At 45.1% G+C, this 26,400-nt stretch overlaps 1 long non-coding RNA gene across 1 annotated transcript; it reads right to left on the reverse strand.

The window, feature by feature from the left end:
- Window positions 1-724: 724 nt before the first annotated feature.
- On the reverse strand, window positions 725-10,692 carry LOC143434390 (uncharacterized). The gene is made up of 4 exons (XR_013103861.1): window positions 10,233-10,692; window positions 9,065-9,134; window positions 8,865-8,930; window positions 725-1,197 (listed from the first exon to the last, which is right to left on the reverse strand). It is a non-coding gene; the product is annotated as an uncharacterized LOC143434390 (long non-coding RNA).
- Between the last annotated feature and the right edge of the window lie 15,708 nt (window positions 10,693-26,400).

Here is a 26,400-nt window from a genome sequence, read left to right on the forward strand (position 1 = left end):
TCTTGCAGGCTCTTTCACTCGGGAAGCCTTTGCAGAACATGAAAGGCTCTGGGCTAATTGAGCATAGCTCATACTTTCTGTACATCCAGCCCTGGCTCCTCTAGGAAGCCACAGCTGAACTTAGGAGTAAGGCTCAGACACCTCAAAGGAGCTGCCTTGGATGGTAAAGACCTGGAACTAGTTGGTGAGTCCCACACCATGGGACAGGCAGAAGGTGTTGTTCTTTACAGTGGGTCTAGGGAGAAGAGCTCCCAGCCTGCCACACCCAAGGATCTAGGACACACTGGGTGGTACCTGCTAGAGACACCTTAAGACAAGAGGATGTGGTCTCTCCCAAGAGAAATGAAGGTGAGGTCAGCTAACCACTCTGGAGCCTCTGTACTCCCCTGGGGGAAGTACCAGTCAACAGTGGGGATGGCCTGAGATATTTCCCAATTCTGCCCAAGAAGACTGTGGATGGGTAAAGTGAGCAGGCTGGGAAACAAGGCTATGAAACATATGTCTAGGGAGGGTGGAAGAGCATACAGGCTCCCCAGGGACCTTCCAGAATACCACCTAAGAGCCTCAACTCATAGAGTAAGTCAGAGTTTCCAGGCAGGTGAAAGCAAAGCCTCCTTACTTTGGTCTGGGGTAAGAACACCTCATTCCACTGTTCCTCATAAGGATTAGAAAGCCAGGGGAATGTGGGGGGAGGGGAAGAAGGCAAACAGAGAAACTGATCACCTACCAGACCACTAGAGCTCCCTGGGCTGGAGAAGGGGAAAATGTGGCATATTTAAACATGATTTTATTAGACATTTTAATTTTTAGTGTGAGATCATCCCTGATGGCTTTGAGCCCAACAGAGCAGATTTGGACCCATAAGAAGATAAAGGCAGGGTGGAGAATGCAGTTAAATTTTTTCCTTGAACTCTAGTGAAATTGTTTCCCAGGGCTTCTATAACAAAATACCGCAGGCTGGATGGCGTAAGCAATAAAAAAAGTTATTATCTCCCAACTCTGAGGTCTGAGATTCCAGAATCAAGGTGCTGCCTGACGGGGCCACGGTCTCTAGAAGGTTCCAGGGAAGGATGTGCACCAGGCTTCTCTCCTAGGTTCTTGCAGCTTCGGGTATTTCTTGGCTTGCAACAGTATATCTCTCTGGTCTCTTCCTTCATCTTCCCTCTGGGTTGTGTCTCTGAGTCCAAATTTCTCCTTCTTATAAAGAAATGATTCATAGGTTAGGTATTCCTTAAGAACCTACCTGAAACTTGATCACATGCAAAGACCATTTCCAAATAAAGTTATACTCATGGGTACAGGGTTGAGGGTTTGAACCTTTGGGAAATACATGATTACATCTACTTGATCAACAAACCCTCCTGGCCTGAGAACCTGCTCTGTATCACGTGCTGTGCTGTGATGGGCACCAAAGATTCTGAAGATGTGACAGACAGCGACCTTGCCTACAGGGAGCACAGAAGGAGAGCTGCACTTGACATAAGCTGCATTCTCCTGTACCCAGGAGTGGCTCCTCTCTCTGGAGGAAGTGATTCTTAACATCAAGTGGACTGTAGCTTGGCCAAAAATGGGTAGACAGACCAGAATGGCAGATACCTAACTGTCCTGGCTTTTTCAGGGCAAGGATGGTTCTGAAGACATGGAAATTTCCAGAGTTCAAACTGGGGAGAGCTGGCTACCCTAGATTAGGAATCACCTGACTTCAACACACTGAAAAGTCACTGTATCTGAGTAACACTGAAGATGTACAAAGAAGTAAAATGTGAAGGAGTAAAGTCTAAATGGGGCCTTTGATGAAGGGAGGGTTTGAATGAGTGGGAAAGAGGTTTCTACAGGAGAGGGGAGGGAGCAGTACGTGCAGAAGACCATGCCCACACTGTGTGTGTGTGTGTGTGTGTGTGTGTGTCTGTGTATGTGTGTCTGTGTGTGTGTATCTGTGTGTGTGTCTGTGTGTGTCTGTGTGTGTGTGTGTCTGTGTCTGTGTCTGAGTGTCTGTGTGTGTGTCTGTGTGTCTGTGTGTCTGTGTGTGGTGGGCGGGGCCTTCAGTTGAACGACAAAGTGCTGTTCTGATGTAGGAGCTTAAAGCCTTGAAGGAAGACAGAACCATGCCTATGAGAGGCCATGTCAGGAAGGCAAGAGGGTCCAAGAAGCCAGGGGTAACCATGGGAGCCTGCTGGAAATGGTGGGCCCCTGGGACTCCTAAACTGCAGATTCCTGAGGAGTGTGCCTCTCCACTCCTATAGAAAACCAGGAATAAGGCTGTGAGCTTCTGAGAAAAGACCTTTGGTCCTTTCTCCTTGATGACCATTTACATCTTTCCTTCCGTACGCCTAGCAATTAGAACATCTATCTGCATTACATCGGGGCCAGGAGCATGGACCATTGGCAAAAAAAGAAAAGAGCTGTGGTTTAAAGGGACAATACAAAATCAATCAAGCAAGCGTGAGATCACAGATAAGATGATGCAGGCGAGATGAGGGCCAAGGGTCCCCTTGGCAGTGTAACAACAGGATCGGAGTTGGCCTGGAAAGGCAGAAAGTGGTGTCTGCCCAGCATGACTCCAGCAGAGTAAAGAATCACAAACCATATCTGAGAGCTGTGAGCAGCTCGGAAAGGGTGGAGGCCAGGTTTCACCTGCTCAGGTAAGGCGGTTACTACAGCCCAAGGCCTCTTGAGGCTGAATTCCCCAAAAGTCATTGGACTTTTTCCTCAACAATTAATTTGTCTTCCTCCTGCTTGGCCGTCCAGATAATTGGGAGATCTGAAGAAATTGGATCGAAAACCATTTCCCCATAATAAAAAGCATGGTTCTGCTCACCAGCATGCTGGTTTTCTTAATTTCTCCCACCCCTTCCCTTCCCCGGCCTTCACCGTGAGGCTGAGGGAGACCAGTCCAGCTGCCTGGCATTCCATGCCTTGTTGTCTTCAGAAGAAATATTGGCAAAAAGGGAGCTTTAAAATTAAATAGCATGGAGTGTCCAATAATTAATTTGATTTAATACCCATTGTTTATTTAATACAACTTTAAGTCTACATTAAGAAGGCTCAACCGAGCAGCGTAGCACGAAAATGAGCTGGAAGCTTTCCAAACGGAGGCCAGGAACTAGCAAACTGGTCAGAAGTGTGGGAGGGCTCCAACTAAGATGTAATCAAGAAGCTGCATCCCCGCATGGCTCAGAAGCCAGAGCTATTCCCCAAGTATTTGAGCTCTTGATCCCCAGGCTGTAGAACAGCCAGGGGCCCCTGGACAAGCCTGAGCCAGGATGGTGCTGGGAATGAGGAGAGGGTCAGCCACAGGCTCTAGGAGGCTGGGCTACTGTGTCCAGTAGCAAAAGCAGGGTAGCAGAACCTGTACCTGTACAGCCTGCCCACCCAAATGCCATCTGCTGTAGATCACTTGCTACCAGCTAGAAGGATCTTCAGAAAACACACTGGGTGGCCTCTGCCTCTCCAGAGGTAAGTTGGATGCTCTAGGCAGAGCTGTCTCCCTCAGAGAGGAAGCAAGGCCTGGTTCCTCTCTCTCTCTCTCTCTCTCTCTCTCTCTGTCTGTCTGTCTCTCTCTCCTCTCTCTCTCCACTTGATCTTTGTGGCTTCTTTGGGTCTGACCTTCCTGTGACAGTCCTAATCATTCTACCTACACCCTAACCTGCCTCTCTCTCGTCCCCAGGACTTCCTGGAAAACAGCTCACAGACCTTAATAATAGCACAACACCCACTGCCCTCTGGTACCCAATCATTACCTACATCCTGAGCCTTGATGTTCAATCCCCCTCCTTGTATCCTGGTCTTGTGGCCTGTTCTGCATGTTGGCAGCCAGGTAAGCTGAGTCCAGTTCGTTGTCAATTCATCTGATTCAGAGGCCTCAGCACTACCCCATGCCCAGGCCCATTTCACTTGCAACTTGCCCTCCTACTCTAGGTTTTGGACCTTTCTCCATCTCTTGCCTTCCCAGCTCATTTCTTGATGTGGTTGGTGTCTCCCCCGAGAGCCTGTGGACCACAGTCCTCCCCTTCCAGCACAACCTGAACTAGACTGTCTTCTGCTGATTCCATAAGATAACTACATCTGGGGTCCTGCAACTAACAAGCAGAGCTTGTTAGCCATTTACACTGCTGAGTTTCCGGTGGTTCGACTTCCAAGTGAGCCACACCCAACATCCCAACCCTCCCCTGGCTGTCCTGGTATGATCAGCCTGACTCTCCTCAGCACCCATTCCTAATAACTGCCTTCTTATGGCTGCGACTGGAGAGCAGTCCCCTCCCAGGGCCCTCCACTGAGGCAGAGGCTTTGAAGTCCCAGGTTCTGCCAGTCTGAACCAACAGGAGAATAATATTTAATCAAAACAGTCTTTTGTAATGGCCAATTTCCATGTCATTGATCAATAAGAATAAACTGTTGAACTGAACTGATGGAAAAAATGTTGCAGAAAAAAACTGGCCCATTGATTATTTTTTTTTTATTCTCTGTGTTATGATTAGAGGCAATAGGAGACTACATTTTCTCAGGGACTAGGTTTTTCAGTAAAGACTCATGCACAGGCAGATGAGTGGGTGGAAGCAGGAAATCCTGGGAGATGGTATTCAGTCTGTAGTTGTTTGCTTGCTAATGAGACTAATATTATTGACTCCTATAAGAATGTGAAATTAAAGAAAGTTTTACACAAATTTAATTTACATATTAGCTTATCCATTGTTTAAATAGGTATTGAGTGTCTTCTATATCCCAGCCAAGGCACTGGGCACAGAAGTCATGAAGATGAATAAGACACAGGAGCTCAAAAAGCTCGCGATATAGAGAAGAAACGGACACTTGAAGGATTATCTGTGCTCAGTGTGATGACAGACACGTAAAGGGCATCATGGGAGCACGTGGGAGGTCACGGGGAGAGGAGATGATGTGAGGCTTTTCAGGGAGGAGGAGTATGAGCAGGTGAAAGAGGAATAGCTCACAGCCATTGTGACTCCAGTTTGAGGGGATCTGACGGGATCTGAGATCTGCTATACTCTGTGGGCACCAGGCATACACATGGTGTGCATACATGCAGTTGTTAAAATATATGTATGTATATAGGGCTGGAGAGATGGCTCAGTGGTTAAAAATACTGACTGTTCTTCCAAAGGTCCTGAGTTCAATTCCAAGCAACCACATGGTGGCTCACAACCATCTGTAATGGGATCCGATGCCCTCTTCTGGTGTGTCTGAAGACAGTTACAGTATACTCATAAATAAATTATTTAAAAAAAAACAAATTGCTATAAAAATATATATAGTATATGTCTATATATTTGAATTACATATGTATATATTCAACACTATATGTATATATTGGGTATGTGCTTAATATATAATGACTATGTACAGATTGAATATATACAATATATGTGTATATTAGACTTCTCTAAAGTTCATGCATTGCTAACTGCTTGGTCCTTGGTGTTGTGGTGATGATGAGGCAGAGGAACCGTTAACTTGTGTGTCCTAGGGTGCAGTAATTACATAATGGGGGTACAAATCTCAGAAAGAATCGGTGTCGTTTTGGCAGAACCACGTTAGTTCTGATGAGAATGGGTTGGTACAAAGTGAGTTTGGCAGCTCACCCCCTGGCCTCCCCTCTTCCTGTGTGATCTCTTCTGCACACCCTCATGCTATGATGTCATCTGCCAGGAGATTCTCACCAAAATCAAACAATTCTAAAATCATGCTTTTGAACACACAGAGCAATTAGCCAAATATACCTCTTTTCTTTACAAGGTATTCAGTCTCGGGTGTTTTTGTTATAGCAACATAAAATGGACTTAAGCTAGCTCAAAGTTACATATGGAAATTAACTCCATGGTACATGGGGAATTAAATCTTATTCTGTGATACAGGCTCTCAGTGTATAAGCCTAGCTGGCCTTGAACTCATGAAGATCCTATTCCCTCTGTCTTCTGGGATAAAAAGCATATACACCATATATGGCTAAAGATAAACCTTTTTCATTTTTGAGACAGGATTTCAACTCTGCAACCTTGGGTGCCCCGAAACTCAGGCTAACTATGAACTCACAGAGATCCTCCTGCCTCTGCCTCAAAGGTGCTGGGATCAAAGGTATGTACCACCACACCTGGGAGGAAATCCATTTTCTAAGCAGATGCCTGACATGGTCAGAGTTGATGTTAGGAAGTTCACGGGAGCTTGAGAAAGGGAGGGAGGAGGAGTGTAACCCCAGGAATATGGAGGCTGGAGCAGGATGAGCAGGAGAGCATGTGAGGAGTCAGGAGGCTGAAGTCAGGTGAGGTCCTTAGCTCCTGTATAGGCCGGAAGATTGACTGGGAGACATAGCAAGATGGAAAAGCAGAAAAGAACATGGAAGTCATGTGGGACATGGTGACAAAATTAGCTCCACAGTAGACCACCAGGGCTCAGAACATCTTTAAAGCAGCGAAAGAAAACCAGAAATATTGCCTCTAACAGTAGCGGGAAGACTTATTGCCAACTTGCTCACAGAAATAATGGACGCCTGGAGACACGGAATAACACACTCAACATCCTAGAAGAAACAGCTGCCAACACTGAATTCTTACAACAAATATATCCTTCATAAGCAAAGGCCAAAGGGGTTTACTGCTCCTGGCTGGGACATAGCAGCAGTGGGAAGCAGACCAGCTCTCTTGCCAAGAGTTAGAAGAGCCAGGGCAATAGAGAAATGGTTGCTTTGGAGGCATGAGGTTCTGCAGAGGAAAGAGCTGGAGTAAATTTGAGTGGTGAGCTGACTTGTGAAGCCTGCAGGACTGAGGCGAGGATGTACCAGTTGCTGTGCTGGAGACTAGAGAGAAACGGCCAAGATGGCGTTAGGATGGTGATGTGGGAGCTGTTGGCTCCATACTCTTCTCTCACACACAGGGCTCCCTGGGCTGCTATTTCTGCTGCACATGTGGATGACATAAGGCCTTGGCTTCCTGATGTCTGAGATGTTGGGATGGCATCCCTCGGCTCCCCAGTAGGTGTCCCAGCCCAGGAAGCATCATCGGACTGCATCCTGCCTTCTGTCCTGGTCACCTTCCCCTGGAGCTCAGGGGACATTAGTCTTGAAATGACCTCAAGATGATGCAGGTTTAACAAGAGAATGAAGGTCACAGTCAGGCTAGGGAAAAGGGAAGGGCTGAATACAGAGATAGGCCTCAATCCAGAGGCTACTAGTTTGGAAAAGTCAGAAACCAGTAGCCCTGCCTTGTATCCCCGAAGCAGGCTCCTGTGTGTGTTTCTGGTCTGCTTTGCACTTGCTATCCCTTCTTCCTGCCTGGAGGATCCTTCCAAACCTAATTTATCTCTGTCTGTTGACCTGCAAACTTGACCACCACCAGGAGCCATCAACAATTGGGAGGGTTCCAATTGTTGGTGACCCAATCAGAACCCACCCAATTTGGGACCACAGACCACTTAGCCCTGGTCATAGCCTCCTTTGTGGGGTTGGCACTCACTCATGTGACATAGCTCCCAACTACCAAAGCAAATTCTAAGCTCCTGAAGGACAGAGGCAAGCCTCTGACCAGCCAAAACCAGATAACAAACAGTAACTATAGCACTGTCAAGAGTCCAAGCACCTGTACTCTCAAGATCACAGCAGGACAAGACTCTCAGTTTTTGAAGGCAGAGACCTCTTGTTCCAAAAGTGAAAGCTGAACTTTAAAAACAAAGCAATATGGAGTTGGAGGGATGACTCATCAGCTAAGAGCACTGCCTCCTCTTACAGAGGTCCTGAGTTCAATTCCCAGCAACAACAGCGTGGCTCATAGCCATCTATAATGGAATCTAATGCCCTCTTCTGGCATGCAGGTGTACATGCAGATAGAATATTCATACATTAAAATTTGTTTTTAAAAATAGAGTAATATTTTTAAGGTTTCTTTATAAAAAGACTGGTCAGGGTTTTCCTCCTCTCTCATATATAGATTATATATTAGTTATATATATATTATATCATATATATTAATACCAGCTGAAGAGAGGACCTGATCTTAACTTTTTAATGTGAATTTCTTTAAGAACATTAACTATCTTTCCAAAAAAAAAAAAAAAAAAAAAAAAAAAAAAAAAAAAAAAAAGTAATCTTCATTCAAAAAAAAACCATCCAAGTAGCAAGCAAATTTTGAAGGTTCAAGGGCACTCATACCTTCCTAATTCATGACCCTTAAAAGCATGTCCAGTGGGGACCGCTGTCAAGATTGAATTCCATCAGAGATGAGAGTGTTCCTGGCACACTCAAATGCTACCTATGATTTATTGACCATCCCTTAGCCCTACGGGGCAAATCATGGAACCTATTTCTATGTGTAAAGGGATATAGACCCTGATCCCTGGATCCTGTGAATAGAATGAAATATGGTAAACGGACTTTGCAAATATGATTAAGGGTGATTGCTTTGAGGGTGATTAAATATGATTCCCACAAACTTAGGCATCATCCTACAAACACAAGTATATGACTTTAAAGTTCTCCAGGTCAGCTGTCCCACAGGATCTCCTTGGATGAGGTCAATGCACTGACAGGGCTGAGCCTCCTCTGGGAGTGCCAGAGATTCTGTTCCTGAGTTTCTTTACCCCTGCATCCTTTCCAGCTTCTAAATGTCATCTGCTTTCTTTAGCTAATGGCCCCATCCTTCCAACCCAAGTCCTGCTTACACAGCCAGTGTATCTGAAACTGTGTGGGATGGTGTGGAGACTTGTGTGCAAGGAAACCATCGTTCTGGAAAGTGTTGTGAGGATATAGCCAATGATGTAGTTTAGGAACCAAAGGGGCACAGGGAGAAGGACCACACAGACAAAAGGGATGTGGGCACGTCTCAATGCAACATGATTCAGTAGGTCCCTAAATGACCTACCTTAGCTCTTTGACCTTTTCTCCTTTGGGGCTCTGGGAGATGTGCTTCTGGGCATCACATGGGTACCTGAGAGACAGGAGTAGGTAGATCAATCATCCCATAACAGCAGGACACTGACATCAGTGAGGAGGTGGGAAGAGGGCTGGAAGAGAGGGCACCGAGGAGGATGGCTGGCGATTAACCGTTCACAGTGCCCTCACCTTTTAATTCTCATTGAGGAGACCTGATTCCGTCTTGATAGAAAACATGCCCGGCGCATGGTTCAGGAGGCTATAGAATTGAGAGCTATTAAATACTAAAAAGACAAGGTGAGAAACAATTTGCAAAATCTCCTCTTTTTATAGACTGCAGCGATTGAGAAAAATTGAGTAAATTCCCCAGCTGCCTCGACTGCAGTCTGTTTCAAGATTCCATCAATTTTTTACGGTACAATCAATATTTATGAATCCCCAAAGAAATGTCGCACAGAGAAATCCTCGTACAACATTTTCTCGGTGGTTTGCAGAGATGTAACAGGGGGACCTAAATAACTTTTAAAATAATCTCAATGACAATCAAAGACTCTTCCATAGCCAATATGGTTTAATGTCGGTGTTTGTATTAGCCTTGGTCTGCAGAGGGCGGGGGTGGGGAAGGGGAAATCCTGCAATTTAATCTGTCCAAAAGGTGACCTAGGCTATAATAACTACACCGTGATATGGTACTTAAAAATTCAAAGGAAGTGCTATATTAAAAAGTCCCTGGATTTTTTTAATACATTAAAATACCCTCCATTGGTTAAGCAATAGATTTTTTCAGTCAGCTGGAAAGAAAAGATTTCTGGGGAAAAAAAATAGGCAAACAAATCCACGTTGTTTTAATGGCTACTTTAGGTTTAATATCTAAACTTATTTAAATAACTCTGAGCCCTCCTGCTGAGAAATATTGAAACTAATGGATTCCTTTGTGCGCAATCTCCATTTAAATGTAGAGTTTAATTTCCCTTTCGGCTAAACCTGTGTGAAACTAGTCCTGAAATGTCCCTCTAAAAAAACAGAAAACCCCATATAGAATATTTAGGGGGACTTCTTCATTTTATTTAAAATTGGTTTTAGGCATTAAAACTAAATAGCCAGCCACAAGTGAGCCCACAGACCCCATAAGTTTATACCTGGAGTCTGTGGTGGGTACTGGGTGCACCGCCGTACTCACGTGCACAGACACCCACGTGCACAGCTAATTCCCACAAACACCCATGTGCACAGCTTTCTGCAAACTCAACTCAAGCAACCCAACCTGGGCAGGTCCCATGCAGGGTGTGTCCACCCAAGGGTGCTTGGCATATCTCTCAGCTTCCAACACTGTCCCCTCTCTTCCCCACAATGATACCTTGGAGTCTCCACTCCCAAATTCTTCTGTGTGGCTGAAGGCTTTGATCTCTGTGCCATGCAAATTTTCCCAGGCAGAGGCCTACTTCCCTGTGGCTGGGGCCATTTTGTGCACATGAATATGCAGAGGAACACTGTGGTGTCCAAACGGAAACCAAGATCTAGCAAGCAATAGCTACTGTCCTTTTGCTCTGCAGAGAGAGAGAGAGAGAGAGAGAGAGAGAGAGAGAGAGAGAGAGAGAGAGAGACTAGGCCAGGGTCGGAGTGGGGTACCGACAAGAGAGCTGGTTCCAAGGCCCCCACACTCCCTCTGCCGGGGATGTCTCCTCCAGTAAGAGTTCTCATGTCACTCCCTGCTCCGCCATGCTTGCTGTATGAATATACAGCACACGCGTGAACATGCTGATAGCGTAGGCTTTCATGTATCCACAGAGAATACTGGGAGGCTTAGAGAAGCCTTCCAGCAGTCCTTTCTCCCTGTGTGAACAAAATGCAAGTTGTAAAGAAGAAACGCATGCAACATTCCACAATACCCCAGCACATAAAACAAGACACCACAGACCTGCCTGCCCAGGGATAGGTTCCGAGGCTGGCCAGGAAAAGCCCTGGGTCCCAGCTAAGGCAGAGCTAGACAAAGTAAAGAGAAATGGCTGTCTTTCAGCTGATCCGTTGCAGAAGGCAGAGACCTGGGCTCCTCTTGCCTTCACTAGAAGCTGGGCAAGCCCCACAGGCCTTTTGAGCATCCCTGTCCCTCTTTAAATGTGAAGGTGGTGACAGTAGCTGAGTTAACCAGAGGCCGCACCTCAGACAGGTGACTGAGGGTATTCCTCGGGCTAGAGAATTTGATTATGTCCCATTATAAACACATGAGAGTAAGCGGAAGAGAAAAGTAGAGTGTTGAGTCTAGTTCTAGCATGGGTACACACCTGCTCACACCGGTACACCAGCTGTCAACTCGAGTTTGGCATCACAGGTTTGCTTATTATAGGAGACTTAGAAAACCTGAGTCTGAAGCATCAGCCTGGGTGCTTCTGCAAGTGTACACTCCCTGGCCAAGGCCCTCTGTAGAATACCGTGGGATGACAAAGGACGTGTGATTGGAGAGTCACCATGAACTCTATGCACTATACCTTTTCTCCCCACCAGCCTGTGTCTTTAAAAACTGTCCAGCCATCCCTGTGGATGAGAACATTAAAATGCCTAATAGCACTCAGGAGAGATGCTGTTCTTAAGCACTGACAGCTCAGCTGGACTCAATGCATTCGACACCTAACAGGGCCTTGGCAATACAGAACGTTTCACTAGGAGGAAGAAGAGGTATGAGACGGACCTCAGGTGGTATCTAGGAAGGAAAGAACCAGTCTGAGTTGCATCAGGGTCACTGGAATTATAGGCAATGGTAGGATGCTCTAAGAGATGAAGGGGAGACTGGAAGCAACTTGTATTTTTCATTTCAAAGTGTTCTCAGGGCTGGCCCTGGCGTCAGCCTTCTTGGGGGTTGTGGACAGCTGCCATGCTGTTGCTCGGGGCTCTTGAGCATCTGAGAAGCAGAAGTGATCACACAGGCTTTCATTTAGTGTTCTGAACATAAAGTAAGACAATCTCAGCAAGGACCGAGGTATCTCAGGGTTAGTATACAGTCAGGAGCACGAACCCCCACACAGTGGAGGTACAGAGGAGACATGAGAATGACTGGCAGGTGAAAAAGGCTTCACAGAGGGGAAGCCGACTGCAGACAGGTCAGGACCAGGGCAGCAGATGAGCACAGAAGGGAAAGCCAGAGAAGCAAACGGAAGGACCATAGCACAGTGCTCTGTGCATCGTGGGCCAGGCTCAGACTTCCCACTGAGGCTGACATCCAAATCATAAACAGGTAATGGCAAACCTACCCGGTCTCCTGAGGCCAGGGGCAGCTGACTCCTTTTAGCTGTGGTCCTCAGCCCACTCAGATCTCCCATGGAGAGCTGGCTCCAGGGAGACTTCAATGCCTCTCCTCTTGAGTTTACAGCTTTTGAGTTTACAGCTCCTTTAAGGATCTGGTCCACAGCTCAACTCTCTGCTGCGAGGTGGACAGAAGGAAATTGGGGAATGAGCATTTTTAAGTTAGGGTGTAGCATAAGTCACTTGGAGCAGAGATGGCCAACTCCCTACCCTGTTGATCTGACCCCAAGTTGGAATTCCTACTTGTGGTATCACTTTCCGGAAACACGGGGGCCTCTGTTGATGGTGTTGAAGTGTTTCTTAATTAAGGATCTTTTTTTCTATCTTATGCATAAATTAATCAAGGTAATTATTGTAGCATTATTATCATTACTTTGTAACTTATAGAGCACATACCTCCAAGGTATGAGCAGTTTATAGATTTTTTAATCTAATGAACTCTGGTAGCCTCTGGGCAAAATGGAGAGCGGAGGGAGGATTATCAGAGTCACACTGTAGGTGGAGAAAATGGGTCAGGCCAGGAGTGAAGGTAGGTGCAGGTGCTGGGAAATGGCTTGGAACCACTCGCTCAGATTCACCTTCTCCCTCTCTGTGAAGACATCACAGGCAGAGAAGAAGGTGGCCTCCAGAGTGGTACCAGACCCCTGAGCCTATGCCTTCCATTCAGATGGCACACTTGGAACCAGAAAGACCTCTAGCAGGGTCTGGGCTGAGAATAAAGACTGGATACATGAGTTTCTTCCCATTGTCTTCTTTACCATCTGCCTGCCCTAAGGCCTGACCAAATCTCTACCAGGGCTTCTCTGTGGAACTGAAAGCAGGGACACAAGAAGCAAAGGGGCAAATCTCCTCTACCCTAATACCATGACTCCAACTACACCTGCCCCTTCAGTACTCCCTGTTCATGAGGCCCTGCCCTCAAAAGAGATTCAGGTGGTTCTGGTGTTACTATTTGACACTCCTCACAAGAGGGTTGTCATCAAAGCCAGAGTGTAGCCCCACTCAACTCTTTCCCTTCCAAAGATGTCATTGGTCCCTCTCTCATACACTCCCACCACTGTCACCTGCCATGGTATGACAGAGGAGCTGACAGGCCTACATTAGAGGTAAACCAATGTAGGTTCCATGCTCTCCAACACTGTGAGTTTAAGAAACCTTGTTTCTTCATAAAAGTAGCCTCCTCGGGTATTTCACTGGAGTGATGAGAGCTGACTAATCCGGAGTTAAGAGGAGTGATTATATTCAGTGTTTCTGAGAAGTCAAATAACTGGGGGCCAGGAACTGGAAGATCTAGAAGGATGGAGACTTGACACAAAGAGGAAACAGAAAAGAAGAGTCAAGGCCTCTCTGAGGCACAGTCAAGTGAGGAGAGAAACAAAGTACAAAGAGCAGGGGGTTAGTCAGCCCTCTGGCTGGCTATGTACCCCTCCTCTGGGTTCACACCATAACCCTGTGTATTAATATCCTCAAACATGTTATGAAATTTCAAGAACAGGAGACATGTCTTGGCCATCTCTGTATCCTAGGAATATGTCTAATATACAATAGCTTTCAGAAATTATTTGCTGAACTTAATTGAGTACAGGCTTACATAGACAAATTCATTCACAAGAAGTAAAAATTGATTTAAACTATTCAATAATGCATCAATCCATGTGTCTGAAATAAATTTCACATAGGAAAAAAAGAAATATTCAACAAGTTGTCTACGTGGAATCTAACTCAAGTCCTGGCCTTGCGACGGAGAGACCTCTAAACCTTTAATAACGATGCACAGAAAGCATGGTTCTCTCAGATCTGTTTCCTTCCACTGAATTCTCTTCTCTCTACTGTGACCACTGAGGGTCACACAGCGTGTCAAGTCAGCATGCATAATATACACTAGCCGGGCTAAACTCTGGAATCGGTAACAACACTATCAAACACTAGATTTATCGGCCAAATTCAAGTCCAGATTTAGAACAAACTTGAATTCAGGTATCTAACAGGATTGCTGGTTCTGCTTAATTTCTTAGTCTCCTGTCATTTGCATGGTAATTTATAGACAATAGACACAAAGATAGAAATCAATTCCATTTCCTTCTCCACCTTATAGCAAGAAAAAGTAAAGAAAAGTCCCCTCCCTCAAAGCCTGAGTGCAAGAATGCCTAATGTCCCTTGGGTTAAATTGACAGCTGACATGAAAGTCTTCACCAACTACTGGATCAAAGCCTTTACATGTGTTAACTCCGTTAGTCTTTTCCATGCCTTTATGGAATGGATCTTACTATTAGCTCTCTTCTCCAAGGAAGAATTAAAGCACAAGTTATACTCATGTGTCTATGGGCATAAAGACTGGAGGTAATGGGCTGGCGCTAACATCCAAAGGTATGAAGCCTATTGTGGGTGGGCTGTCGTCAGTGCCCATGCTCTGATCTAGAGCCTGATTCTTCCTTTTCCTCCTCCACAAGCTCTAGACTCTCAGAAAAAGATAGCAAAAATCTACTTTTGTTTCCACCTGGAGAGCTGGTGGTCTCTATGTAAAAATCCTCTTAAGTAAAGCCAGCCAGCTCTTGGCTCTACCTTTAAAAGTCAAAGGCTGCTGTTTAAAGGATGGCCTCATCATCTCAGGCATGTCCTTAAATAAGACTTTCATAGTTCACCAAGCCATAGCTCCTGGGGCAGCTGAAGTTCTCATTCTAACTGGCAATGTTGATGGTCCTGAACCCAGTACGTGTCCTAGGACACAGTAGAAGCATGCCAAGGGCCCCATTCATTTTTGATAACATGAGCTCATCATAATCTTTTCCAAGTCAGAGTTAATATTTTTCTTGTTGGGTTTAGTTTGGTTTGGTTCTTAGATGGGGTCTCATACAACCCAGACTGCCCATAAACTGTCTCTATAGCCACAGATGACCTTGAGGATCTGACTCTCTACAAATACCTCCTGGCAGCTGAAGCTCAGAATCAAAGCCTACACCTCATGCACACAAGATAAACACTCTATTAACTGAGCTATAGCTTCAGTTCCAAAAGTAGAATTCTGATAACCCTGGAAGACATCTGGCATTTATGAAGGAACCAGCAATGCACAAGGAACTCTTCGTGTGAACCCAAACAGCATCCAATTACCTAGACACTTCAAGAAAACAGCCTGCTCACTGCTGCCAGGAGAATTAATATATTAACTGTGCCTGTACACCCTCTCTGGCATTAAAAGCGGCCATTCTACTTGTATTTCTATATTCATAGGATTTCTTGATTCCACCAAAAATGACCAAGGGCTTGACTTGAAGACCATTATCAGTCTGGGATGTTTCTATTTCTCTCCTTGTCAGCCCTGACTCTCCTATTCTCTCCCTATGTTCTAGTCATAAAACAGCAACTTGGCTCCTTGGCCATCACTTCTTGACCTGCTTCACGGCTCCATATGGTCATGTCTCATTGTAGTCTCTCCAGAAAGATATTACTGTTCAGTCAGGATGTGTGCCCAGATAAGCATAGCACCAGAATGATGGACATCTGAAACAGGCGAAGCCTTCTTGCCATGGCAGGATGAGTAGAAATTAGGCTTTCTTAAAATTTAGAGTCTTAAAATTGACTCATAAAATATGGGGTGCCCCACATGGGACTCTAGGCACATCTGTGCTGCCGTAACAAAATACTCAAGACTGTACAATTTATAATGAATGGAGATTTAGTTTCCCACAAGTCTGGAGAGCCCAAGATTAAAGTACAACAAGTCCAGTGTGTGCTGAGGGTTTGTTTTATCAGCAGTGTTTTCTCATAGTGGCATAGTCACATGACAGCAGGCAAAGAAGCAAAAGAGGGGACAAACACCATGTCCTCACTGTGGAGTAGAGAAGTTAGGTTTCTCTCTAAGGTACTAGTCATGGGCGTGTGACCTCCTTAAGGCTCCTTCTCTTCATTTGCCCTCATTGAGAGTGAAGTCTCAGCCTGAGAGAATGTACTAGAACCATAGCCATGACCTTTCTATGCAATGTTAAATATTTGTAGACGTTCAGATTGAGATGGTCTCAGAGCCCACCCACCAATGTGTCTCCTTTTCTTGCTGTTGGCACATGTTTTTCATTTACTGTCTTTTGAATTTAAAAGTGTCTAAGTGATTTCATGATGAGTTGGGATGCAGCAGCTCCCTCCAAGCCAAGAGTCTGGCAAAGGCTGCTCCTTTCGGCCCACTGTGCATCCTTGAGTTCACAGATGCTTCCAAACTGTGCCTACTCGTTCCTCCTAGCACATTTTACTACTATCCTGCCTGCTCTGGCAACAATCTCTCTTTCCACATCAACCATCTTCCTCTGTTGATAACCCAAAACCCAGCTGTCCTAGTTTTTTCCGTATTGCTCTCATAAACACCATGACCAGAGAGCAGGGACTCAAGGCTGGTACCTGGAAGCAGGAGCAAAAGCAGAAACCCTGGAGGAGGATGCTCACTGGCTTACTTCCTCTGCTCATGCTCAGCCCGCTCTCTTATACAGCCTGAGACCACTTGCCCAGGGAGGCACTGCCCTCTGTGACCTGAGGCCACCCACGTCAATCATCAATAAAGACCATGCCCCACAGACATGCCGAGAAGCCAGTCTGATGGAAACAATTCTTCTACCTAGGTGTGTCAAGCTGACAACCAAGACTAACCATCCATCAGATGACCAGTCCTCCTTCTGTGGTCCAATAAGAAGTAGCCAAACACTGAGATGAGGCCTAAGTCCTGGAAGACGACAAAGGGTTTGGGGTTGTTGTACATTGGTAGGTAAAACTCACTTCATCTGGGCTTAGCGTGTGTTCATTCCTTAATGGCAGTCATATTTGTGGCCAATAGCTATCTAAATTTAAAAAAAAAAAAAAAAAAGCATAGCACCGCTTTAAAAGTGAGGCAGATGCTAAAGGGGCCCATGAAACCCTGGTCTCTCTGCCTTGCTCAGTAGGACATAGGTGTTTGGAGGTCCTTGGTCACATGGCCAGCTTTGAAAGCCAAGTGTAAAGGGGAAAAAAAGATTACCATTTTTAACTTTATGGTTTCATAATTTTACTAAAGATTCCATTCCTTGGTCTTCCGTTTGTTTGTTTGTTTGTTTGTTTGTGCTAATTGCTTTCAAGATGTAAATCGAACCTGCCTTTGCAACCTTAGTCATCAGGCAGAAACTGGGGCTTAATCAACATTTCTGAGTATTGATGTTTCCAATCAAGATTCTCTGCCTTGCTTGGACCCAAGATATAGTCCTTAAATGGGAACTGTTAAGGGGTTAGGCTTATCCACTTTCTTTCTAGGGCTTTTCATATAATATGCATCAGTGAGTTCTTGGGAGGGGGGGTCTTAAGTCTCTTCAGACACCAATGTCACCACCTAGAGTCAGTTGTCTTCAATTCCTGTGCCTGTTGCCTCTCTGTGACTTCGACAGAGTTACACCTGATTTCTAAATATATAAATGTGCAAAGACAGTTAACTAGGACTTATTTGTGCTTTGGGAATTAAAAAAAAGTAATTAACTGGTATTTTTAACGCATCTGCTCTTTGCAGGATGATCTAGTTAAATGGTTCAGTTATAAGATCAGGGAATTTGGTACCTTTTGAAATAGTCCATCTTAAATGGTTCCAAAGTTATCTTAATGGGATGATCACTTGAGCTCTGCTTCCTGGAGAAGCTAAAAGAGAGGTAATCTGAGACACATGTACAAAAAGCCCAAGGACAGAAGGCACAGAGGGTCACCCGGGCTCAAGAAAGTATTTAAAATACTAAGAAATGTGTTTCCTCTTGTCACGAAGGCAACTATAACATATAATATGCAAAGTTTAAGAAGTGGAATGTCCCTAATTTTCTTAAACATCAAGTTTACTGTTCTCCATCTAAGTCTATTGGTCAAACTCACCTTGTGAGCTCAGGAGTCAGATCTTCAAGTAAGGCATGATTCCCACCAGTCTATAGTATGTATGAGGTGTGTACCATGTCAGACACGGCAGTACATGTCCATAATCCTAGTGCTCTGAAGACTGAGGCAGGAGGATCTCAAGTCTGAGGCGTGTCTATACTACATAGCATGGTGCTGTCTCAATAAAATAAACACCATAACATCCTGGGGGTGGGAGGAAAAAAGAAGAAGAAAAATGACGAGTATCCAGTCTGTAAGATGGCTGTCACCAGTCCCACCTGCATTCACACCCAGTGTGGCCTTTCCATAGTATGGCAGAGCAGCTCTATAGCAAGAGTAGACTATAACCCAAGGGACATGGTATATTTTGAGGTCAGGGTAAAGTTCCCAATACATCCTCTTTCTTCTCCCTCTCCCCCTGGCCCATCCATTCAAGAAGAAACCCGTTGGCATGAGGACCACTAGGGGAGATCTGAAACCTGCTGCTTACAGTCACATAAGCAAACTTAGAACTATGGCGCACGGGAGGTTGCAGCCTGGACCACCAGAGTCTTACTAGAGGTCTTAGCTGAGATACTCCTGCGTTGGATTTCTAACCTTCTGCAACTGTTCGCTGTAATGAAGACTCATTGTTGTAAGCCACTGAGAGTGGAAGTATTTTGTAAGGCATGGCACACAAGCAATTTACAACATCCAAGATCTAGAGCATGAATGCATAGGGTATGAATGGATGTAATTGTGTGTCCTTTCTGCCTCCTCATAACCCAGGAGATGGTGACCTCTGACCTCTACTCTTCCCTCTTTTGAAAATTGTGCTCAAGCTACAGGCTTCCACTCAGCTCTTGAAGATAAAGCCTTCTTGAGTTTCATGAGTTTTGTCTGTGCTCCCATAATAAGGTATGTGGGGCCCAAGCCCATTTGGTACCTTTAGGCCCAATTCCTTAGAACATAGTTCTTTAGGGAAGAAAATCCTGAAGCACAGAACAGTTCTTAATTCTAAACCCATATCTGGACTTCCAACTTTGTATGTATACTTATGCAAAATTATAATCAGTTGGGGCAACAATGTACAGAAGACCTGTGGTAAAGAAGCTATTTTAGCCCTGCCCCCTGCCAGCTCCTACTTCTATTTCAAGGTAAATGAGCAGCATCCCCACGGACGGAAAAGGTTCCCTTCTGAAGATATCCAGGCACGAGTGACCTGAAACAGAAGTACAGACTTTAAGCAGATAAATCAGAGAACCAGCCAGGATTCATACAGAAAACAAAAACATCCAATTGGTAGTGAGAAAAAAATGACTTAGCATCAAAGAGAGATACTGGCAAAAGTGGTGTGAAACTCCAAGTGTGTGACCCAGGTGGACCTCCAAGAATGATGCTCTAAGCATGCCCAGCAACATCTCACTGATCAGCCATGACAGGTGGGAATTGGGAGGCCACGGTGGACCAACTGAATCTCAGTGTTTACCCCTATTTAAACCTCTACCTGCAGGGCTGAGGGGGGTCTTGGCTGCCCTCCACAGCTGCTCTTGTGGGAGCTGGTGTTCATACTGCAGCTGTGCTCCACAGCCCACGGTGTCTGTCTGTCCACAAGGTGTCCTGTAACATTAGTCAAACCCTAAGAGAAACATCCCTGGCCTTGGTTACACCTCCCCCAGTTCTGACACAAGTATACCAGAATCACATTCAGGTGGAGGAAGCACCAGCTTCCAGGGGACCTCGGGAATGTAAGCTTAGCTTTGAAACCTCTGAATTTCAGAATGGGGCATCACAATAAGGTCAGAATCTATGCCCAATGTGGGGTCACCATTCTTCAAATTTATTTTTATATGTCTGAGTGTTTTGCCTTCACCTGTACCTGAGCATCGCATAGGGGCTTAGTTGTCAATAAGTGATTGAATCCTGAGGGTTTTGTCCTAACTAAGAGATGAGTCCATGGATGAGCTCATAATGGGATGCCATTATGAGAGGCATAGTGAAAAGTCAGAGAGGAAGGAAGCAGACTGTGCAGAAAGGATGCCTTGGAGAGATGCATCTTGGCCCCTGCCCTTCCTCTTGTGAGTTGCTTTGCTCCCACCAGGATATGCAGCCTCACCATACAACAATGCAATGATCCAACCACAGGCTGATACCATGAGCCAAAAGAAAACTTTTTAAAAAAAAAAAAAAACATAGATCCTATCAGGTGTTTTTGACAGCAGTGAGAAGGTCGGACTAACAGACTCCAATCCCGTTCAGCAGGATTCCCCTGTCATGATCCAATCACCTCCTAAAGGTCCCATCTTCTAATAGCGTCACCAGGTGAGTCAGGATTTCAACATATGAACACACAGATATTCGGATTACAGCCTGCAGTAAGAGTCTGCCATATTCTGTGCATGGAGATCCTGGCTTTGTACCCACCTTACAAGACAGGGGTGCAGCTTGACAAACGCACTAGAGTGACCAGACAGCAAAAGCCACAGCCCAGATTCCTTCCCCTAACACTCATTAATGTAGAAAATCAAGTAAGTACCTCTTGCTTATATCATCCTTCGTGTCATGAACTGGACTAGCTATGCTCTCGAAGACTGAGGAACCATGAGGACCAGTGTTTACGTTAGCAGAATAGCGTGTAAGAAGGCAGAATGAAACGGAGGCCTTGGCCACCTCGCACCACATCCCTGGACTGGAATGGGAGCCTTTGAGAGCTGACTGAGCAAGGATAAGGTAGCTTACCATCAGGCTAAACACCAAGACAAGAGCTCACTTGAGACGTGAACAGCCAGAGGAAGGAATGGAGGACTTTTGCTCTGAAGATGGCCTACAGTGTTCCTCCTGGGTCTGTCTAATGGCTCCCCCTGTCCTCCCAGATGAACAATTTCTTACCAACCATGTTCTTGCCAGGGAAAGAGTTCCATACAAATGCATCAGCAGTCTCCCCCTCTCACCCCTCCCCCCCCCCCGAAGCAGGAAGCTGGGGCTTTCAGCCAAGTTGGAGGTGAGCTGTTCTTCATAAGAGCACCTTGGGAGTCACCAGGGGTTACACAACAGAAGGGATTATCATTGAAATAGAATTTGACAGAGGTGGTACCGTGCCTTATTCCACTCTGATGAAATGTGTCATTAAATATAGAAATAGATCAAACACCTTCCCACTGAGGTCCTCTGGAACTGAGTATCTAGGTGAGAAACAGAACATCTGTGAGAGCTCACCAATGTGAGGGAGGTGGGAGAAAGACTCCCTCGCCGGGGAGACGTGCTTAACTAGACTTATAAATAGCCCCATCATAGCTTGTTTGATTAATTTGGGGGGAAAGAGTACAAATGTTTTTGCCAATTCATCAGATTTCATGTTTCCAAAGCAGCTGCTAATGTAAATATTAGCATCCAAAATGAGCAAACGGACTCTGGTAATTAAATGCCCTAATTCACAGGTTCCATTAGCAGCGAACAAAGATAATTTTCCCCTTAAATTAACTTTTCTCCCCTTGTCCCTTACCCTGTCTTAACTTGCTATCAGGCATCGGGTGGATGAGCTTGCAGAGGAACTAGGTGGGAGTTGCTCTTTAATGCTGAAGGCAGGGGAAGGAGTTAGTCCCTGAAGACAGAGCTCAAAAGAGCAGAGCCAGGGTCTGTGCCAGAGAGGTGGCCCTCCAATGGCAGGATTAATACAACTTGAACAATGATAACTATGGGGACAACAACCTAAGGGGTGAGAAACTCTCCCAGTGTCTGTGAGATCAAATTCTGTCATGTCTCTTGAGACCAGGGAGCGTCCCTTAGAAACCTCTCAGGTGGCTCAGGTGGAGGTGTCTGATGACCTGGGCCCAGAGGCCAGCGCTTGTTGAACCTCTCCCTTTCAATAACTCTTATCCTACAGAATCTCTTTAAAGTGTCATGAGCTATGTCCTATTGTGCAAACTCAAATGAGACTAGCTTTCCGCGACACCTTGGCTGTCTGGCATGCCTACATCCTTATTGGGAGCTATAGAATCCCAAAGCCAACGCCAGACAAACACATCAAGGTTAAGTGAGGGCCCATCCCCTGCCGTGAACTAGGAAAGGTATTTGGACAGAGAGGGCCAGGATTCACCCATTGATCCCCACCCGATTTATTCTGCTTTATTTATCTAAATGGCAGCCTTGCACCTCTTACTACCTCTTCATAGCACTAAGACTAAGGGGAAGAAAAGAGGGAAGCGTTAAACATGAAGCATCTGCATAGGCCCAATGGTGAGTTCTTGTTCAAACTTGAACCCTAGACACCTTGATGGCCTTGTCACAGTTCTGGCCCTGCCCTTTGACACCACCAAGTCTGTGACAGAAAGCCCAGCTCCTGAAGCCAGTCATTCCTCTCCTGGGAACCCCCTAGCTGGACCCCTGGCTTTTCAGGTTGGGAAAGACCCTTTGTTATTTGGGGACAAGGCAGATAAGATCCCAAGTGTTAAGAGTGTGTGTAACCTGTGTGTAACCTGGTACCATGGAGGAACATTGATGGGACTTAAGAATGGGCTTGGGGATTGAGCTCTTTGATCTTTAGTAACCAAACCCTGGCCCAGAAGTACACAAACCAAGACTTCCCACTATCTTTCCAGCACATGGATAGAAACAAACAAAACAAAACAAATAATAGCTTTGAGAAGAAAGTGGTTATTGAGGCGGTGGGGATGGAAATGGGCGGGGAAGGCACCAGAGGCTATGGCCTGGGGTCTCAGTGAAATAGTCTCAGGTGAGAGGGAGAAAGCAATGATCACGGATGAGGTAGGCACTCACACGGTTAAGAATCTACTATGTGCCTAAGAGCTCTAAGGATAGGGACAGGGACATGTGTAAGTACCGGGCTTCTCTAAAAGTTTGACAGGACACCTGACTGTGGCCAGGTCTAGGAGAGGATGTTGGGAGGAGGGAATTCTTAGGGGTTAGTTGAGTGGGTGTATCAGTCAGAAAAGGCCCTGTCATGCTGGGATAACAAATGAACCCAGATTGTCTGTGGCACAGGACAGGAACAACCCATATCCCACTGGTTGCAGACTTGTTCAAGCTAGGTCTTCTTTGTTTGGGAACTCACGCTAATGAGACATCTTGATGGGCACAAGAAAGGGAAAAGGAGAAACCATATGACCGAGCTCCAGCTTGGGCACCATTCTTGTCTTCTCACATCTTACTGGGTGAGTTCACACTTGAGTGTCATTCAAAGGAACAAAACAAACTACACACTCAAGCAGGGAGGTACAGGTCTCCTCTGAAGACAGAATCAATCTGTGAATAACAATACGATCTCCCACAGAAACGGAACTTCCTGGACCACATGAGAACATGTTTATCCAGGAGACTGAACATTCTGAAAATAAAAAGGGTGGGCTATGGAGGTGACTCTGGGTGAGGTTGAGTGTACCTCAGTTTTCTCTTCTATTATTTGGGTATACTAATAAAATATACTTGGTAGACTTGTTGTGAAACCACATATCGTAACACACATAACTGCTTTGGAATGATAAATAGAACATGGTTTTTAAAAAGTAATAAAAATATGCTAGATAAATACCAGCTTTCATTATTATTTTGAATGTCATTTAAGCCCAGAGAAATAAATTTTCCAAGTTTATTTGGAGAAAACACTGTAGAAAGTATTTTCGTGGAAGCCAGAATGCTCTGGTAGGTGAGACTAGCAGATCAGAAAACCGGTAGAGTAGAGCCAATTAAGGAGACCGCGTGCCTTTACTGGGGCTTTAGATCCAGCTGATGCATGAATGAATAAATAAAGACCCCCCTCTCACTGGCCACCTGGCAGTTATAGGGCATCTTCCTTGAAGGCCAGGCCAACCTTCCCACTACACAGAAATGGCAGTTCTTCCTACTGTGGCATGGCCCAATCCTAAATCTAAGGTCTTTCTCAAGACTGTCTAAGAGACCTGGACAAGTCCCTTCACCTGTCTGAGTCCTGAGCTTCACTCTTCTCAGAAAGGAGAGGTGGGTTTGAGGATATACCCTTGCCAATGGTGCCCCAACTGTCCTCTGTGCTTTCTCCAGTCCACAGTGAGCCTGGAGCTCTCTTATATCCCTTCGTATCTGTATCTGTATCTGTATCTGTATCTGTATCTGTATCTGTATCTGTATCATCTGTATCTGTATTTAATGTTTATGTATCTGATATATCTGTATCTGATGTATATGCATATGTATCTGATGTATATGCATATGTATCTGATGTATATGTATCTGATGTATATGTATCTGATGTATCTGATGTATATGTATGTGTATGTATATGTAAGCTTCTCTTACATCCCATCCTATAACCTTTTACCTGCCCCCAACCCCAGCTCTGGTCCTTTCCTACCCTCACCTTGGCCCCATCACCCAAGCTGTTTTTACCAATAGCTCCAGAGGACAAAAAGTCTAAGTGAACCCCAACCCTGACTCTTCTCTCTGGAGCCAGAACTAGACAGTATCTGATTAGCCTGTAATAATATTACATGTCTTATAAATCCTCTAATCCATTTAATAAGAGAAAGTTAAAATGCACACACAACTAACCAGCTAACAATGGCCCCAATTTGTGTTTTGTCTTACTGGGACTAACATTCGTGTCTACATGAGGATGGCATGTAATTAACATGTCATAATCAAAATGACTAAGTTTGACACATTATAATCACTGCATGGAGATTATAGCATAGCCAGGGGCAATCCACAGAGCCTATCTTAATATCATTTGCATAATGAAGGCATGGTGGCAGTAATAGCTTTTTTCTCTTGTTATCATAATTTCACCCAGGGCTGCAAGGGGCTCCCGCACTGTCAGATGTTGCCTGTTAAAAATCACTGTGACTTGAAGGAGGCAGAAGAGTGACCCAGAGCCCTCCCCCTTGAAACAATAGCTCTACAGCAGACCCCTAATGAACAGAGTGGGGTACCATGAGGACAAGCCTGAAGAAGAGTCTCCCGCAGACACGGGCCAGTGAGCACCTGGACAGTCTGCCTTCTGATCGACAGTAGCTGCAGACATTCTTAGGTTCCAGAAAATGTGGCCAGGTAGAAAGATACATGTAAATGCACCCCTGACAATTGGGCAGTGCTTAAATGGCTTCTTGTCTATTTATGGTCATGATGCTGACCATGAAATCAAAGCTGTGGTCTGAGAGCCTAGCAAACCAGTCATCCTACCAGCTTTTCATGGCCACAGACCATGTCCCGAACATCAGTGAGTGACTCTGTGAGGCAGTTAGATGAAACAGAATATAAGAGAATAAATACCCCTTCACACGTGGTCTCCTTTCCTCCCGATTCACCCCACGTCTGTTGCAAACCATCTTCCTTGAAGCTCCCTGATTGACTTGCTCCTCCATCCCAGCCAAGTACCCCTTTGCCATCTTATTCTCTCTCCTTCCTCTGCACTAGCCCGTCCTCTGGCATCCCAGAACTTCAACTAGAGACCTACCTACATAGAACCTGTTGGTGCCACGTAAGACCCACCACAGTCCCAAAGCATCATACATAATTATGGCATTTAAGCCTCATATAAGGACATGGGGAGGGAGTTACTAAGTAGTAGGAAAATGTATCAACATATATAAAGAATAAAAGTAAACACACTCCTGACCAATGAAAATGAGAAATATTAAGTCCATGGATCAGATATCACCCAAGCTGAATGACCAAGGCCTGTGTCATCATAAGCCCCGTCAATAGTTCACATCCCTGATAAAAACAATGATGCAGGGGCTAGTGTGAATGGAAAAGGTTATCCACGGAAAAACTAGGGCATCCAAATCAAGCCAGTCATACAGCCAACATTCCCGTCTAAATGTTAACATCTCAGCTTGAATAAGACCACCTAAGTTCTGCAAGCTGTTAATAGCAGATAAAACTGATGAGAGTTAACATAGGTAAGATGGGGAGAAAATAAAAATCTGTGCTATCTTTGCCACATTTTTTATTATTAAAATGGCAATTTAAAAAGTTGATTTCATAAAGTTTCATGCACACATCCTAAAACTGCATAAATCTCAAAAGCTTTTAGCAAACAGTCAAGGACTCCAGTGTGAGTACAAGTCTTTGTTCCCAATGACATTCCCCGTGGTTTGGCTAATTCTGCAAGCCCAGCAACGACTCTCTTGACTTTAAGCCATGACTACATTTTTGATTGTATAGAAGAGTGTAGGAAGGAGACTATGTATCTAAGAACTTAAAGCCCAAAATCAAATGTATCTCATTCCATGGAAGTCTGTCAACCAAATGGTCGTGTCTTGTATCTCATATGTGACATCATACAGACTCAAATGAAAGTGAATGAATAGTGACTAAAATGCATAAGAAGAAATAACTTCCCACAAGACCGCACAATAGAGATGAAAGAACCAGTGATCTCATAGATC

The sequence above is a fragment of the Arvicanthis niloticus genome, chromosome 14, assembly GCF_011762505.2.
Source record: "Arvicanthis niloticus isolate mArvNil1 chromosome 14, mArvNil1.pat.X, whole genome shotgun sequence".
Lineage (NCBI taxonomy): Eukaryota > Metazoa > Chordata > Mammalia > Rodentia > Muridae > Arvicanthis > Arvicanthis niloticus.